Source organism: Schistocerca serialis, chromosome 1 (genome assembly GCF_023864345.2).
Source record: "Schistocerca serialis cubense isolate TAMUIC-IGC-003099 chromosome 1, iqSchSeri2.2, whole genome shotgun sequence".
NCBI classification, from domain to species: domain Eukaryota; kingdom Metazoa; phylum Arthropoda; class Insecta; order Orthoptera; family Acrididae; genus Schistocerca; species Schistocerca serialis.
The window spans coordinates 606,775,202-606,781,260 of record NC_064638.1 but is presented as its reverse complement, the minus strand read 5'-3'; positions in this window follow the sequence as shown (position 1 = coordinate 606,781,260).

Genomic DNA, 6,059 nt, shown 5'->3' with positions numbered 1-6,059 from the left:
GAGGCAAGTATGGGGTGCAGTGTCTCAGGGGCGGGGGAGGGGGGGAAGGAGGAAAATCCGTTCTTGGAGAAGGAGGGAAGAGGAAAAAAGGTGGCCCTGGGGAGGGGGGGAGAACAATGCCAGGTTATAGTTGGAAGGAAGGGTAGATGTCATGGCGAAGTTCGTCATCCAGGAGGGGGAGGCGTTGGAAATTGCCCTGATGAAGGAGATGGAGGGTGTGGAGGTGGAGAGAGGGAGGGATCCAGCGATAGAGGCGCGGCAACAGGCGGGGGGTGGAGAGGAAGGAGGAAACCAGAGGGTTGGGGGGGATCAAGCCTGCGGACAATGTAAATGATGAGGAGATGTTGGAGGAAGAGGAGGAGGTGGGGGAAGGGGATCAGGTCATACAGGAGTCATGTGAGGGAAGGAAGGCCGATACGGAAGGCAAGGAGGAGCGCATGGCGTTCAAGGATTTGGAGGGCCTTGTAAAAGCGGGTGGGGGCGGAGATCCAGGCAACGCTGGCATAACAGAGGATAGGATGGATGAGGGGTTTGTAGGTGTGGAGGATGGTAGAAGGATCCCCATGTCCGGCCAGACAGGAGTTTCAGAAGGCGGAGGCGGGAATGGGCTTTCTGCTGGACGGTCTGAAGATGAGGGGTCCAGGTGAGATGTCGGTCGAGGGTGAGGCCAAGGTATTTCAGGGTGGGGATGAGCTGGATGGGACGACCATAAAGGGTGAGGTAGAAATCATGCTTGACTAGGGCAGAGCGGGTCCCTATATACGAAACCGGAGGGAGCGGCTATTGGCCGCTGTCTGCACGTGGCTTAGCGGTGGCGCCCTCGCTGCGCGGAATAGCCGCCGCGGAGGGGGAGCCCTCTATGGGCTGACCACGTCCATTTGTTCTGCCGCGTGTTCGACTTCCGCGGCGGAAGGTACTAGAACTTTCACTGTAGATTATCCATGTGCACATACCCCTTGTTTTTAATTTCAGCATGCCATATACGATATAAAATCGAAACTTACGCTCACAGTTATCAGTACAGTATCTCCTTTACCATTACGTTTCTGAAGACAGGTCTTACAGCTGTAGCTATGCAAGCGTGTAAATGGGAAGAATGCTGCTTGTTTCAGTTGCTTCCGTCTGCGTTTGGGCACGCCAGTCAATCTGTTACATGATTTCGTAGTTGAAGATCTTCCCGTTCCTTCTTGCCGTACTCAACTTCCTCGGACTCACGAACATGTCGTATTTGTTATTGACAGCAGTTCATTTAATTATCTGGGCTGTTTTCTGCATCCAGGATGGTCGAAAGCCCATCCACGTGAGCTAGCCGTCAGGCAAGTAACTAAAAATGGGAATTCTTCCCTGTTATCGAGGCTCTTAGGTTTTATTCTATACTTCTTTCATCATAAGAACAAAACCCGATGTAAACAAACACAAACGCGATGATTGGCCAGCAGCTGTAGCGCAAGTACACTTGTGTTATCACGCACTTAGAAGTAGGTCCAACTTATAAATTAGATATCTTGCTATTACGTAACTGTAAAAGAAAATTTAAGATATTCCAATGAATCAACAGCCATCAACGTTTTTCTTAATCATGTTTTAACTATGTAATTTTTATTTGAAATATCGTGTACAGTCGCAGTCTCTGTAAACGCTACTTGTGCTCTGATTGTGTAAATGGATGACACTGCTCCTTGCTTCGGAGTGAAGCATGTGCGCGGAATGCCGATAAAAATGACGAGAAACACATTGCCTTAACGATTTTCACTAGATTACGAAGAAGATCGGCTTTGAAGTTGTTCGAGAAACACTATTTATTAAATATAAGGACACCCTGCGAAGGCAATGCGTGGCGCAAACGTAGCATTGCTGTCTGTAATCGAGCAATCTGCAGGATGGCGGTTCGTAACTAGCACTGGTCATTAACTTTTTTCGTTCAGTTTGAATACCGAAAATTTAATAGTCATGGGTGACTGGAATTCGTCAGTAGGAAAAGGGACAGAAGGAAACATAGTAGGTGAATATGGATTGGGAGGAAGAAATGAAAGAGGAAGCCGCCTTGTAGAATTTTGCACAGAGCATAACTTAATCATAGCTAACACTTGGTTCAAGAATCATGAAAGAAGGTTGTATACCTGGAAGAATCCTGGAGATACTAAAAGGTATCAGATAGATTACATAATGGTAAGACAGAGATTTAGGAACCAGGTTTTAAATTGTAAGACATTTCCAGGGGCACATGTGGATTCTGACCACAATCTATTGGTTATGAACTGCAGATTGAAACTGAAGAAACTGCAAAAAGGCGGGAATTTAAGGAGATGGGACTTGGATAAACTGAAAGAACCAGAGGTTGTAGAGAGTTTCAGGGAGAGCATAAGGGAACAATTGACAGGAATGGGGGAAAGAAATACAGTAGAAGAAGAATGGGTAGCTCTGAGGGATGAAGTAGTGAAGGCAGCAGAGGATCAAGTAGGTAAAAAGACGAGGGCTAATAGAAATCCTTGGGTAACAGAAGAAATATTGAATTTAATTGATGAAAGGAGAAAATATAAAAATGCAGTAAATGAAGCAGGCAAAAAGGAATACAAACGTCCCAAAAATGAGATTGACAGGAAGTGCAAAATGGCTAAGCAGGGATGGCTAGAGTACAAATGTAAGGATGTAGAGGCTTGTCTCACTAGGGGTAAGATAGATACTGCCTACAGGAAAATTAAAGAAGCCTTTGGAGAGAAGAGAACCACTTGTATGAATATCAAGAGCTCAGATGGCAACCCAGTTCTAAGCAAAGAAAGGAAGGCAGAAAGGTGGAAGGAGTATATAGAGGGTTTATACAAGGGCGATGTACTTGAGGACAATATTATGGAAATGGAAGAGGATGTAGATGAAGATGAAATGGGAGATAAGATACTGCGTGAAGAGTTTGATAGAGCACTGAAAGACCTGAGTCGAAACAAGGCCCCGGGAGTAGACAACATTCCATTAGAACTACTGATGGCCTTGGGAGAGCCAGTCATGACAAAACTCTACCATCTGGTGAGCAAGATGTATGACACAGGCGAAATACCCACAGACTTCAAGAAGAATATAATAATTCCAATCCCAAAGAAAGCAGGTGTTGACAGATGTGAAAATTACAGAACTATCAGTTTAATAAGTCACAGGTGCAAAATACTAACGCGAATTCTTTACAGACGAATGGAAAAACTGGTAGAAGCGGACCTCGGGGAGGATCAGTTTGGATTCCGTAGAAATGTTGGAACACGTGAGGCAATACTAACCTTACGACTTATCTTAGAAGAAAGATTAAGAAAAGGCAAACCTACGTTTCTAGCATTTGTAGACTTAGAGAAAGCTTTTGACAACGTTAACTGGAATACTCTCTTTCAAATTCTGAAGGTGGCAGGGGTAAAATACAGGGAGCGAAAGGCTATTTACAATTTGTACAGAAACCAGATGACAGTTATAAGAGTCGAGGGGCATGAAAGGGAAGCAGTGGTTGGGAAAGGAGTGAGACAGGGTTGTAGCCTCTCCCCGATGTTATTCAATCTGTATATTGAGCAAGCAGTAAAGGAAACAAAAGAAAAATTCGGAGTAGGTATTAAAATTGATGGAGAAGAAGTAAAAAGTTTGATGTTTGCCGATGACATTGTAATTCTGTCAGAGACAGCAAAGGACTTGGAAGAGCAGTTGAACGGAATGGACAGTGTCTTGAAAGGAGGATATAAGATGAACATCAACAAAAGCAAATCGAGGATAATGGAATGTAGTCAAATTAAATCGGGTGATGCTGAGGGGATTAGATTAGGAAATGAGACACTTAAAGTAGTAAAGGAGTTTTGCTATTTAGGGAGTAAAATAACTGATGATGGTCGAAGTAGAGAGGATATAAAATGTAGACTGGCAATGGCAAGAAAATCGTTTCTTAAGAAGAGAAATTTGTTAACATCGAGTATAGATTTAAGTGTCAGGAAGTCGTTTCTGAAAGTATTTGTATGGAGTGTAGCCATGTATGGAAGTGAAACATGGACGATAACCAGTTTGGACAAGAAGAGAATAGAAGCTTTCGAAATGTGGTGCTATAGAAGAATGCTGAAGATAAGGTGGGTAGATCACGTAACTAATGAGGAGCTATTGAATAGGATTGGGGAGAAGAGAAGTTTGTGGCACAACTTGACTAGAAGAAGGGATCGGTTGGTAGGACATGTTTTGAGGCATCAAGGGATCCCAAATTTAGTATTGGAGGGCAGCGTGGAGGGTAAAAATCGTAGAGGGAGACCAAGAGATCAATACACTAAGCAGATTCAGATGGATGTAGGTTGCAGTAGGTACTGGGAGATGAAGAAGCTTGCACAGGATAGAGTAGCATGGAGAGCAGTCTCAGGACTGAAGACCACAACAACAACAACATTGAATACCTAAATCATTTAAATATGAAATTCATCAGATATATGCTGATAAACACATAATTAACCACCATCTTTCATGAAAAATGTACATCTTCTTGTTTCTAATTATACACACATTAAAAAAAGTTTTGCATCACCTCGGTTCCCAGAACTCCTGAAGATAGACGTTGACTGTGGATGCTGTATCACAGACACACTCCCTTTGACTGTTCAAAGATGTCACTAAACCCGCCCAAAGATGTAAACAAACATGCATGAGTTGCGCCTATTAGACGGAGATGGTCCGACAGCCGATCAGTTCCAGTCATTCCACCAGGAAGGAGGTACACGGCTCGTGTTGTCTGTAGTTCAACCATGCCTAGACGGTCAATACCGCGGTTCGATAGCGTACGCATTGTTACTTTGTGCCAGGAAGGGCTCTCAACAAGGGAAGTGTCCAGGCGTCTCGGAGTGAACCAAAGTAATTTCGGACATGGAGGAGATACTGAGAGGCAGGAACTATCGATGGCATGCCTCGCTCAGGCTGCTCAAGGGCTGCTACTGCAGTGGATGACCGCTACCTACGGATTATGGCTTGGAGGAACCCTCACAGCAACGCCACCATGTTGAATAATGTTTTTCGTGCAGCCACAGGACGTCGTGTTACAACTCAAACTGTGTGCAATAGGCTGCATGATGCGCAACTTCACTCCCGACGTCCACGGCGAGGTCCATCTCTGCAACCACGACACCATGCAGCACGGTACAGATGAGCCCAACAACATGACCGAGCGAGGTGGCGCAGTGGTTAAACACTGGACTCGTATTCGGCAGGACGGCGGCTCAATCCCGCGTCCGGCCATCCTGATTTAGGTTTTCCGTGATTTCCCTAAATCGCTCCAGCAAATGCCGGGATGGTTCCTTTGAAAGGGCACGGCCGATTTCCTTCCCCATCCTTCCCTCACCGGAGCTTGCGCTCCGTCTCTAATGAACTCGTTGTCGACGGGACGTTAAACACTAATCTCCTCCCTCCTCCTCCTCTCCAGTTATCATTGAAAATGTAATTCTTAATTATTGATGTTTTATGAAAGGTTGTTAAAGATTAAGTTAAGAAAACATTATCAATAGCCAAGTTAAGGTATTTGTTGCGAGAAATAACTTCAAATTTAAGCTGCCAGACGTACTGGATCTAATGCAGGAAGCCTTATCACGCGTCACTGCCGAACGCTGGCGAAATGTAGAACAGCATATCATAAAAGAGGAATGGGTGGCTTCGGAGATTCTGTTGATCGCTTCATTTTGAACGAAGCGGACGACAGATCCAGTACTGAAATATATTACCCGGAGTTGGATAGGGAAAGAGCTCAGACATTACCAGACGACTGACTGTAATACCTTCAGTGGCTTCAATATATAACCATATGGTGAAACCTAAAGACCGCGCTTTTACATCGCGCACAGTTCACGCAGAAAAATTATCCTTTTTTAAGTCGGGAATTTCCATCACTCTTGTTTTTAATTGCAAAGCCGTGCTCTATTAGCCAAGATCGAGAGCACGTTATGTTTTCCGTCTGATTACCTAAGAGGTGTATTGCCTGAGATTTGCTATTTATAATTTCATCCTATTTAAAAATTAAAAAAACATTCTTTGTCTGTCTCTTTTTACATCCCGACTGCAACTGTTCA